Raw genomic sequence first — 12,988 nt, forward strand, 5'->3', positions numbered from 1 at the left:
CAGAGAGAGAGAGAGAGAGAGAGGGAAGCAGGCTTCCTGCGGAGCAGGGAGCCCGATGCGGGGCTCGATCCCAGGACCCTGACATCATGCCCGAGCCGAAGGCAGCAGCCCAAACCACTGAGCCACCCAGGCGCCCCAGATTCTGTTCTTTTATAGTAATCTCTATACCGAACATGGGGTTCAAACTTAGAATCCCAAGATTGAGAGTCCCATGCTCTTCTGACTGAACCAGCCAGATACTGCAGGACTGAAACTTTTGATTGACTTTGAAACCTTATATAACTTCTTGAAATCTGGGGTTGGTCTCAGCAAAGTTTGAGTATGTATTAATTTTTGTTACTCCAGTAATGAAGCAAACACAAAAATGTCAAATTAATAATTTCAAAAGTAATAGTTCTTCATTATTAGAACAAAACTTTAAAATTCCCAGGATGCCATGAATCTATAGCCAACTGATAATAAATCTGTTTCAAGAGACTGTTTTAAAGCTATTGGTATTTGCAGTTTGACCTCTTGGCTTATTTGCACTTCAATTTTTCTTTCATCTTAACTATTGAGCCAGTGATAACCCATGTGCCCAGGTGGTAGGAAGACAGAAAAGCATTATTTTCTCTTTTGAAGGACAAAGACTAACATTTTATGGTAATTTTATTCAGTTAAAACAAATTTATACAAAACGTGCATTAGCATCTTTTTAGCGGTTGTCTTAATTGGTAGTAACTTTAAATGCAGTGCTGCACTTAATCTTTCAGACTGATCATTTACAGTTTCTGGAGGAGGTGGGAGCTGTTAAGATTCTGTAGTCTTTTCTGTCTGTAGAATTTTAAGATGCCTGTGTGTTATAAGTAAATTAGATTTGGTTGTTTGGTTGTTTTGATCCTATTTGTTTGGTCTCCTAACTGTCAAGACTCTGAATTTACAGGCTTTTAAAGAGATAAACCAAATTACATAGATAGCATTTTTTTCTGTTGTTTTCTCTTCTTGTATCAAAGTGAAAATAGAATTGTGATAGTTTCTAGTTTCCCACTTTCTATATTTAAAGCTTTCCCAGGTCCTGAAATACTTAAGTTCTAAACATAGGAGTAAATAAATACTTAAAGGCTGTCCCAACAGATAAATCTGTATGGAAAGGAATCTGAGTCCTAAATATTTGTAAATGACATCGTAGTCTCAAATTTAAGATGAGTTCTGGTTTTAATCATCAGTATAGTATGCTAAATGTAAGTGTATGTAAGACCTCTTTGAAACTCTTTTTAACTTCGAAAAAAAAGTTAAAACTGACTTAGGTCCTTCCCCAGCCCTTCAGAAGCCTGGGTGAGAATTAAAATGACCTGGTAAGTAGACAAATGGTGATTAAGGGTGTGTTTGTGTGCTGCCCCCTGGTGGACGGCCTGTTCTGATTTACATTTTGCATTTGTCTCTACCAGTCTGTCTTCAGGCAATTAATTAAAGTGCTTTACCACTTAACACGTTCTTAAGTGTTTTGAAAATGCATAAGCTTTTTTTTTTTCCCCCCTAAGATTTTATTCATTTATTTGACAGAGACCGAGAGAGAGGGAACAAAAGCAGGGGGAGTGGGAGAGGGAGAAGCAGGCTTCCTGCTGAGCAGGGAGCCCCATACCCAGCTTAGGGCTCCATCCCAGGACCCTGGGATCATGACCTGACCCAAAGGCAGACGCTTGATTACTGAACCACCCAGGTGCCCCGAAAATGTATAAGCTTTTATTCCAACATCTTTATAAGGTGTTAAAGTTTAAAGCCCAGCCCACTAAAATTTTAATGCCCTGTACAGATTGTTAATGACAGATTTAGTTTGTGATAGTTTTTCTAATAGTAAAGCTAAGGATTAGAACAAATATGTAGGAAAGGGCTGGACGGCAGGATAGAAAGGACCATTTTAAACTCGTGGTGTCACTATTATAGAGAATGCCTGAGGGCAGGTAGATGTGCTGTGGGTACACTTGAGGCTATGTACTGTATGTACTGTGCAAAGGTGAGAGCCTTGTATAGTTGTATACCTTTGGTGCTCAGTGCCCCACCTCTTTTTGGCTTATGCTAAACTTTTTGGCTAGTTACATTAACATGGTAAAGAAGACTGAGAGTTTCTTCCTTTGAGAGCCTGTCTTTGAGAGCCTGTCGTTCATGGTTTTAGAGATGTGAGTCATAGATAGTGTGTGTTTGGGTATAACTATACTGATTATTTTTTTAATTATTATTATTTTAAGTAATCTCTGTGCCTGACTTGAGGCTTGAACTCAGGACCTCGGGATCAAGAATTGTGTGCTCCACCAACTGAGCCAACCAGGTGCCCCAATCAAACGGATTATAAGCATGATACTACCTTTTTTTTTTTTTTTAAGATTTTATTTATTTATTTGACAGACAGAGATCACAAGTAGGCAGAGAGGCAGGCAGAGAGAGAGAGGAGGAAGCAGGCTCCCTGCCGAGCAGAGAGCCCGACGTGGAGCTCTCTCCCAGGACCCTGGGATCATGACCTGAGCTGAAGGCAGAGGCTTTAACCCACTGAGCCACCCAGGCGCCCCATGATACTACCTTTTAGATTGTCTTGACTGAGCCAGCCAGGCACCCATGATAGGCAGTTTTAACATGTCCCCTTCTAAACACTGCAGAAAGTGGAGCTGTTGCATTTTCTAGCATCTGGATTCTTTAAGTTTATTTAAATTTTACCATCGCTGCTTGGAAATCTGTCACCTTCCCCCCCACCCCCAGATTGTAATTGGAAGTAAGAGTATAATTTGGAAATGTGAAATATAGTTACTGAAGTCCTAAAGAAAAAACACAAACAGATTATCATAAAGCTTTTTTTTTTTAAAGTTTTATTTATTTAAGTAATCTCTGCACCCAAAGTGGGGTTCAAAGAGTTGCGTGCTCTTCCAACTGAGCCAGCCAGTGCCCCTTTTATAAAGCTTTCTTAATTAAAGGCTAATGCCTAATACTTCTAAGATTATTTTACTAAACAGCCGTTACATCTAAGCATATTGGGCTCTTGAAAGGACTTCCCAGTAGAAGAGAACTTCATGAAATATCATATGCATTTGGTATTTTATTGTCAGTAGAGTTATTTGTCTTATTCATGTCTCATAAGCTGCTGGGTGAAGCTGGATATTTTGGTTACTTTGAAATGATCTACTCTGTTTTGATGTGACTTCTTTGACCATCCTCTATGAGATATGGATATAAACTAGATAATTTCAGGGGTGCCTGGGTGGCTCAGTGGGTTAAGCCTCTGCCTTCGGCTCAGGTCATGATCTCGGGGTCCTGGGATTGAGCCCCGCATCGGACTCTCTGCTCAGCAGGGAGCCTGCTTCCCTTCCTCTCTCTGCCTGCCTCTCTGCCTACTTGTGGTCTCTCTCTCTGTCAAATAAATAAATAAAATCCTTAAAAAAAAATTAATGTAGAGATACCCCTATATTCAAAACAGAGCACTTCTAAAAATTTAGTCACCTTGGCTTAGTCAGTGGATCCATGTGGCTTCTTTATCTGGGGGCTTGATTTTGTTCCCCACATTGAGGATAGAGTGTACTTAAAAAAGTAGTTTAGTCACCTTAAAATACTTCTTCTTGGAGGTACAATTAAAATTTTCTTAGTGATGGTGAATTTTAAGGGAGAATAATTATTTCCTATGAAACTTTTTTCCTTGATTTTAAAATTCCATTGGAAGCAAATAAAATTTGATTAGTTAGTTTTGTCTTTAAATGTCAGGTTTTAAACAGCTCTGTGCAGCTGGAAGATGTGACCTGTATATGTATGCAATGTTAACTTTTCTAGTAGCCACAGTAGGAAATAAAAAGTAACAGATAAAAGTAATAGTACTTTATATAATTCAATATATCTAAAATTTTAATCTTTTAACTTGTGATCAGTATTAAAAGTTGTTGAGAAATCTTTTTTTTTTTTTTTTTTAAGATTGTGTTTATTTTAGAGTGAACACAAGAAGGGGGAGGAGCAGAGGGAAAGTGACAGACTCTGCACTGAGCACAGATCCTGATAAAGGGCTTGATCCCATGACTCCAGGATCATGACCTGAGCTGAAATCAAGTGGACACTTAACTAACTGAGCCACCCCGGCACCCCTTTTGAGAGATTTTATACTTTTCTGGCATGAAGTCTTCAAAATCTGTTAAATTTTATACTCATAGAACAAATCAATTCAGACTGGACTGGCCACATTTCCAGCCTCATGCAGCTAGTGGTTATTCCATTGGACAGAATTGTTTTAATTCAGACAGCTTTTAAAATCACTTTTTAAAAATGAGTCTTGCTGGAAAAAATGTATCGGTATTTATAAAATTAACTGGAAAAATATGGGAATGAGTAATTTGCTTTTTGTTGGGGGGGAATATTTAATTTTCAGTGTGACTCAAACATATTAGACATTTTGTATCTGAGTATTTCCTTATGATCTCCTTAATTTTCAAGGAAGATATGTGTAATTTGGTATATTGTGTTAATGCTGTACTTTTGAGTTTTCCAGGCAGTGAGCTTTTTATTTAAATAGTAACTCCCTAATGTTCAACTGCGTGTGTTTCTGTGGCTGGTTGAAATACTGGCGGTGACTTTTTTGTTTAAAGTTAAGTTTCAGATTCAGATTGAAGACTACAGAAATCTTTACTCAGGAATTTGTGCCCTATTAAGTCAACTATTTTAGAACACTGTTCTGGGGGCTCCATTGTTAAGCATCTGCCTTCAGCACAGGTCATGATCTCAGGGTCCTGGGATCAAGTTCTGCATCTGGCTCCCTGTTTGGCGGGAAGCCTGCTTCTCCCTCTCCCGCTTCTCCTGCTTGTGTTGTCTCTCTCTGTCCAGGAAATAAATAAAATCTTAAGAAAACAACAACAACAAACAACAAACACTGTTCTGTTGTATTGCCTTGCACTTTATCCTAAGGAAGTGTAAGAATTTTGACTATATTCCTTCATTGATGGGACATTGTCTCCTACAAGAGAGGTAGGAGTGTGTCTAGCAAACAGGAATAGGAACAGCACACAGAAAAACATTTAGCCTTTCTTGGACTCTACCAGCCTATACCCTTGGCTTTGGTCAAGTTTTCATCCATACAGTTATGGCTGTGAGACTATAATACATAGATGAAGATAGGGTGTGCAACTTTAAAACATAAGTACACTTGTTTTATTTAAGGGGACTGTAACACGGTGTGGTTCCCATGGGGATCTGGGAGTTAGGAGATGATGAAAGAAATGCTTAAGATTTTCACTTGTGACTTTTATTCATTTATTCCTTATTTAAACAATATAGCTTAAATTGCTCATTATGAGCCAGGCAATTTGCTAAGCACTTGTATATGCAATAGTGAATAAGATAGAAATAATTTAGCCCTCACGGGACTTGCCCTGTAAAATAGACATTAGTGGTCCCCAGACTTAAGTGTGTGTGAAACCATGTTTCTCCAGCCCACCTCAGAGAGATTCTGATTTAGGAGGTCTGCACTGGGACCCTGAAATTCTCATTTTATTTTATTTTATTTATTTTTAAAAAGATTTTATATTTATTTGACAGAGAGAGATCACAAGTAGGCAGAGAGGCAGGCAGAGAGAGAGGAAGGTAAGCAGGCTCCCCGCTGAGTAGAGAGCCCTATGTGGGACTCGATCCCAGGACCCTGAGATCATGACCTGAGCCGAAGGCAGCGGCTCAACCCACTGAGCCACCCAGGCGCCCCAGTATTGAGTCTTGATATGTAATGATCATTGTTTGGTTAAAGCAGTGGGATAAAGTGAAGATTTTGCATAGGGTTAGCCTATATTTGACCTTGAGGGTGTAATAAAAATTACATCCTTTTAATCTTTCTGAAATCATTCGATGTGGTTACATTGTTGGTTGGATTATAAGTGAAATCAGTGATTGAATATAGTGTAGTTAAGAGAGTAGTCTCCGGAGCCAGAAAGTGTGGGGATTGGTACTGACCCTGCTATACTTGAGCGGTTAGTGTTTGGGCAGGTTAAACTTCGCTTTGTTTCCTAATCGATAAAGTGCTGACTGTGAAGATTGAGTGAGATAGACACTGTCTTAGGCAGTGTGGCTGCTATCGCAAAGTACCACAGACAGGGTGGTTTAAACAGCAGACATTTCTTAAGCACCTTTCTGGAGGCTGGGAAGTCCAAGATCAAAGTGCAGTCAGATGCTTTGGTTCTTGGTGTAAGAGCCCTTTCTTCGTGGCCTGTGGAGAGATGCCTTCTTGCCTTTGTGCCGTGGCTCACATGGCTTCACCTCAGCATGTACCAGTGAAAGAGCCGTGGTCTGTCTTCTCACAAAGATAGTGATCCTGGGGTGCCTGGCTGGCTTAGAAGAGTATGCACCTCTTGATCTTGGGGCTGTGAGTTGGAGCCCCATGTTCAGCGTAGAGATTGCTCTAAAAAAAACTCTTCAAGGAAAAAAAAAAGATAGTAATCCTCTGGGGACTTCATCCTCATGACATCATCTAACTAAGCCTGAGTACTTTCCCAAAGGCCCAGCTTTGTAATACCGTCGTGTTGGAGGTTAGGGCTGTAATGTAGGAATTTGGGGAGGCTGGGGGGACACAAGCATTCCATCTGTAACAGCATTTCCTTGTTTATATTCTTAGCTGCTATCAAACTTTACAGTGAAGTAAAGACGCAAATGAGAAAGACACTTGGCAACAACCTAGTAATCTGAAATTTGAATTGGAAATAATCTGCGAGAATCCATGGTTTATTTCTCTTGGAAACAAAATGCCTGTTTTCCAGTTGTGGCCTAAGAGCAATGAGCAACTTAATGAGCACTCTAGTGACTAGATTGTGTCTCCGTGTATTATTTCTGACTAATAATAAGGACTAGCAGTTTATGTAGAAAAAGCTGATTGTAGAGGGACTAGGAGATGTACCAGTTGAACCTGGATTATCATGCCGTAACAGAAAGCAGAGGCGTAGTCAGAGATGACTGGAGTCTTGTCACAAGGTGCCGGAGTGAGTATGAAGAAGCTTGCACTGACTAGCCAAAGATGGGGCAATTTGAGCATCAGGAGGAATTAATGCAATGGATTGATACACTCCAAATACCCAGGACTCTGTGAATTTATGATGATACGAAAAGAAATAAACATTTGGTTATCTTAGGACAGTGCCAGAGCACCAACTCATTATTCCGAAAAGTTTGAAATAGCCATGTCTTTGAACTCCTGGGAGAAGAGATGGAGATGAAGATTTGCATGAAACTGATTTATTTTGGACAGGATTCCAGGAAGCAAGAGTGAGGGAGTGGGGAGAGTGTAATGGAAAGTTAAGAAAAACCAACGAAAGGTGCTTTACTGAGATTGCCATAAGGAAGGTAGACCTTAGAGGAATGTATAGAATCCCTCCTGCTGAAGATGGGCATTTATCTGCTGCTTAGTTCCCTTCCCTTGTAAACTGGATTGTCTTGAGGGTTTCATCTCTCCGTTGCTTCCAGACTCCTCCTGTACTCCTCTGAGGCTTTGGAGAAAGCCCTGAGGTAAAACAGATGTGTAAGATGTGTGCCTCGGGGTGGAGGGAGGCAGGGCAGCCTCATGGTACATGGGTCTGTCTACCACAGCTGTGGATGCAATCAGAGGTGAGTGAGGGGATGTGATAAAGAGCGCAAAACCATCTGCAGAAGGGCAAGAATCGAGGATTTATCCTGTCTTCACTGTACTGACTCTGTTCAGAGTATCCAGGTATTCAACAGGGGAAAGTTGTTCTTCATGGAAGAACTCAAGCTGAATAAAAAAGTCACAGAAGACATAAATGAGAAAACCACTTTCAATCCTGAATGAAATACTGGATTTTGGCAGTGATCATTGGTGATTACAACATCACAGGAGGATAGCTAGAGACAGACATCTCTTCCTAGAAGTACAAGTCACGTTCTCTTTCTTTCCTTTTTTTTTTTTTTAAAGTTTCATTTATTTAATCTTTACTCCCAACATGGGGCTTGAACTCAGGACCCCAAGTTCAAGAGTTGGACGTTCCTCTGACTGAGCCAGCCACGTACCCCCAGTATAAGACACCTCTTGTGTTATATTATTGTCTCTCCCCCAGACAAGCAGCAATAAAAAAACAAATGGAGGGGCGCCTGGGTGGCTCAGTGGATTAAGCCGATGCCTTTGGCTCAGGTCATGATCTCAGGGTCCTGGGATCGAGTCCCGCATCGGGCTCTCTGCTCAGCAGGGAGCCTGCTTCCTCCTCTCTCTCTGCCTGCCTCTCTGCCTACTTGTGATTTCTCTCTGTCAAATAATAAAATAAATAAAATCTTTAAAAAAAAAACACAAATGGAATCTTCAGATCTAATTACAGAGGGGATGGAGGAGAATATGAAACACCATCATAGGGCTATAATTAGCAAAATCCAGGCAGTGAGGAACTATAGGACAAATGACAGGTTTGCACCCCCCCCCCCCATAAGTTGCAAGGGGGAAAAAAAAAAAAAAAGGAAACCATGTGGATTATGAGACTAGAATCATAATCAACCAAATGTAGTATATGGCTGTCTTGGGTTACTGATGGACTTCCCTACTGAGCAGGGAGCCCAGCGTGGGGCCTGATCCCAGGACCCTGGTACCATGACCTGAAAGCAGCCGCTTAACTCAACCAACTGAGCCAGCCAGAGTCCCTTTAAAATTCATTTTGAAAGAGCTACGAATATTTTTTTTTTTTTTAAAGATTTTATTTATTTATTTGACAGAGAGAAATCACAAGTAGATGGAGAGGCAGGCAGAGAGAGAGAGAGGGAAGCAGGCTCTCTGTCGAGCAGAGAGCCTGATGCGGGACCCGATCCCAGGACCCTGAGATCATGACCTGAGCCGAAGGCAGCGGCTTAAACCACTGAGCCACCCAGGCGCCCCTAAAGAGCTACGAATATTGATGTACATTCCAGGAGGCAGGCATTTGGGGTGGGAGAGAAGCATGGGTAGCTTTGATTGTCTTACTCTAATTATTTGGGTAGGTAGATTCGTAGATGTGTAATATTTTTATATTACAAAAGATAAAATGTATATCAAATTCAATATAGTACATAGTTTATTGAAAATGACACAAAAAGGATAGTATGGATAAAATCCACAATGAGTAATGATGCAGGATTTGTGACCTTTCCACCAAATAAATGGCAAAAAGAGTGAAGACCTAAGAGAGATCAAGTCCACACATGTCTATCTTTTTGGGGTGTTTTTTGGTTATTTTTAATTTTATTTTTAAAAAAGTTTATTGGACAGAGAGAGACACAGCTAGAGAGGGAACACAAGCAGGGGGAATGGGAGAGGGAGAAGCAGACCTCTCACTGAGCAGGGAGCCTGATCTGTGGCTCTATCGTAGGACTTTGGGATCCTGACCTCAGCTGAAGGCAGATGTTTAAGGACTGAGCCACCCAGGTCCTCCTTGTTTTGTTTTTAAATGTAAGCTCTATGTCCAGGGTGGGGCCTGAACTCCCAAAGCCAAGATCACAAGAAGCAAGCTCTACTGACTGAGCCAGTCAGGCTCTCCTTCTTCGTATCTTGATAGGAATAAACCAATTGTACAAAGATATTTATTGAGAAGTTGGAAATAGAATAGATATCTGATACCAAGGAATTTCTGTAAATCACTCTGAGGAACAATGATGGTTTTATAGTTTCTTTTCCTGTTTAGAGAGAACACGTGCTGGTGCTGTTCTCAGTCTTATGAGCTGTAGGAAAATCATTGGAAACGCTAGTAGTTTCTGATTGGCAGATCTGTGAGTCTTGTGTTTTTCTCCCCCAAGTATAGATTGTGACAAATTTTAATGTAACTTTCAGTTGCGTGCTTCTTAGGTGCCAAGCACTGTTCAGGTTCTGAGCACAACAGAGAACGAGGCGACCTAATTAATTAGTTTCTGTGCTACGGTGTGTAATCCTGATGTTACTTAGGTGTACTTTTAGGTGGAATAGAACACCAGCTCACTTTGCTGAGAGTTAAACTGAATTTGAGTAATTACATAATCATACGGTAGAAACATGTTCGTATTGATTTTCTCGATTCTTAACTATTTAGAATCAAAGCTAAATATAACCTAATTTTAAAAGCTGGGATGGGAGATCAGTAAAGCAGGTAATAGTCTTTTTTTCTTTTTTTAAATATGAATGAACTTGATTTACTTCTATCATTTTTTTAATAGAATTTAAACTTGTTTTATTTATTTGTTTAAAGTAATCTCTAGGGACCTCTGGGTGGCTGAGTGGGTTAAGCCTCTGCTTTCAGCTCAGGTCATGATCTCAGGGTCCTGGCATCCTGCTTTCAGCTAGGCAGGGGGGCTGCCCCCCCCTTGTGATCTCTCTGTCAAATAAATAAATAAAATCTTTAAAAAAATGATTAAAGTAATGTGGGGCTCAAACTCATGACCTTGGGATGCAGAGTCACACAGTCTGTCACCTGAGGCAGCCAGGCACCCCTGGATTTACTTGTATTATTAGGGAAAATCTAAAAACATAATACTGAGCACGAAAAACAAAAAACCAAGGAAAATTTATATACAGTAAACTTATAAAAATATGGAATACAGGGTGCCTGGGTCGCTTAGTCGACTGAGCATCCAGCTCTTGATTTCCGCTCAGGTCATGAATTCAGGGTGGTGAGGCTGAGCCCCACATCATCCTCGCTCTCAGTAGGGAGTCTGCTGGAGGTGCTTGTGCTCACACTCTCTCTCTCTCTCTCTCCCCCTTCCCACTCCAAGGCACACGTGAGCACACAAGCTCTCTCTCTCTCTCTCTCAAATTCTAAAAAATATGGAATGCTTCGTGAATTTTGTGTGTCATCCTTGCTCAGGAGCTAGGCTGATCTTTTCTGTACTGCTTCAATTTCAGTGGATATGCTGCGGAAGGGAGCATGCAGGTAATATAGTGCTTTAGTTGTGCATGGCTAACTCGGTGAGTGCAGCAGAGCGATGGATGTTCTCAAGGACTTCCCAGGTCAAAAGTTTGTGTTTATGTGCTGGATGGTCAGAATTCATGCCTTTGCTTGGTTTCTTTTAATGTTGAGCCTTTTGGCTTTTGGACTGTTGAGGAAGGAGCGTGGGGTTAGGAGCAGGGGAGAAACTGCAGAGGTTAAGATAACTTTACTGTAAGTGAGAAAGAACAACTCTAGATGTGAAAACACTATATGAAAATAATCCCAATGTTTGTCTAAAATGAAACTTGAGAGAATCAGATAATGGAAATTGGATAGCCATTCAAGGGAAATAATTATTTTGGAGTAACTTCCAATAAGTAAATGGGCGTTGGATGTACATTTTGAAGAATGTGTTGGGAGAACATGGGTAATGGATTACTTCCAATGTACAAAAGATGTTATTGTATTTAAAGAATTTCTTGGGAGCCCTGTGAAGTGGTATTTATTTTTGTGATATGAATAATCATCTGCTAGTTGACCTAAACTCTGTATATTCTCTTAAATGTCTACTTTTGGGGGAAATTTCTATAATAGATATATATGCCCAGGAAAGAGTCAGTGGGGATGAATACTTAGTTTAATACTGTGCAGCTGATTCTTACTGACGGGTGTTTGAAAACTTAGTACTTGCAGGGATGCCTGAGTGGTTCAGTCAGTTAATGGTCTGCCTTTGGTTCAGGTCCTGGGATCTTGTCCTTGATTTCAGGGTCCTGGGACTGAGCCCCGCATGGGCTTCCCGCTCATTGGGGAGCCTGCTTCTCCCTCTCCCTTTGCGGGGCAGGGGGTGCCCCTCCCACCGCCCCACTTCTGCTCTCTTTCTTGCTCTGCTCTTTGGCTCTGCCTTTTGGACTTGCGCTCTCGCTCTCACTCTGCCCTCTCTCTGTCGCTCTGCTCTCTCTCTTGGTCTCTCAAATAAAATCTTTTTTTTTTAAGATTTTATTTATTTATTTGAGAGAGAGATCATGAGTAGGCAGAGAGGCAGGCAGAGAGAGAGAGAGGAGGAAGCAGGCTCCTGCTGAGCAGAGAGCCCGATGCGGGACTCGATCCCAGGACCCCGAGATCATGACCTGAGCCGAAGGCAGCGGCTTAACCCACTGAGCCACCCAGGCGCCCTCTCAAATAAAATCTTAAAAAAAAAAAAAAAAAGACAGTACTTGCGTATGTGTATTTACATGTATGTAGTAAATCTTACTTCCTTGGTTACGCAGGGTAAATATTACACAATGTTGAGCAACTTTTTTGCTAGCTAAAGCAATATACAGCAATTGTGTAACTTGTGTATTAGACCTCTTAGAGGAGAGAGAGAGAGAGAGAGATAGTGTTTAAATTTGGGTGTGGAGCTCAACTCCTGGCCCAAATTCATGACCCCAATATCAAGACCTGAGCTGATGTCTAGAGTCTGATGCCTTACTGAGCCACCCAGGTGCCCCAGTAGAGTATATTTTTAAAGGCTTTTATGGGAAATTGAGCATTATATAATGACTGTAGAAACTATCAGTTTAGGTGTACTCAGTAAGTAATACCGAGCTAAATACATTCATTAAAGATCTTTCATATAACTACTAATTAGAAAATTCAAACTATCTGTTTTAAATTTTTATCTTAATTTGAGTTAGTTAAGATACAATGTTAGTAAGGTTAGTCAGGGATTTTTAATGTTTTCTGTACTTGGTAGCCTGAAACTTACGGACCTCATAGGATGTTTTTCAATGCATAACGTCAAGTACATAGGATTATGAAGGAAATCACTTATTTTGAAATACAGTTAACAGAATGTTAAAACTTGTAGTAAATATGTACTGCTTTACATAATAAGTTCTGGCAACACATCTGAACTTCAGCGATGGGTATAGATGATAAACATCTGCAGCAAGTTAATGTGATATGAAACTATCTGATGTATATTAATGTCAAAATTATAAGTAGTGTGATTCTACTGTGGTTTAATGCAACATTCACAATTAAAGGAGGTACTAAATTTCAGTAAGGGGGTGCCTGGGTGGCTCAGTCATTGGGCTTCTGCCTTGGGCACAGGTCATTGTCCCAGGGTCCTGGGATCGAGCACCACATGGGGCTCC

General features: G+C 40.7%; 1 protein-coding gene and 1 non-coding gene across 4 annotated transcripts in view; one reads left to right on the forward strand and one right to left on the reverse strand.

The window, feature by feature from the left end:
* IGF2BP3 (insulin like growth factor 2 mRNA binding protein 3) overlaps window positions 1-12,988 on the forward strand; it is a 140,812-nt gene that overhangs the window by 26,649 nt on the left and 101,175 nt on the right. The window lies entirely within an intron of this gene.
* Window positions 10,742-10,849, reverse strand: LOC116569732. The gene has a single exon (XR_004277163.1). It is a non-coding gene; the product is annotated as a U6 spliceosomal RNA (small nuclear RNA).

Source organism: Mustela erminea, chromosome 11, assembly GCF_009829155.1.
Source record: "Mustela erminea isolate mMusErm1 chromosome 11, mMusErm1.Pri, whole genome shotgun sequence".
In the NCBI taxonomy this organism is placed as follows: domain Eukaryota; kingdom Metazoa; phylum Chordata; class Mammalia; order Carnivora; family Mustelidae; genus Mustela; species Mustela erminea.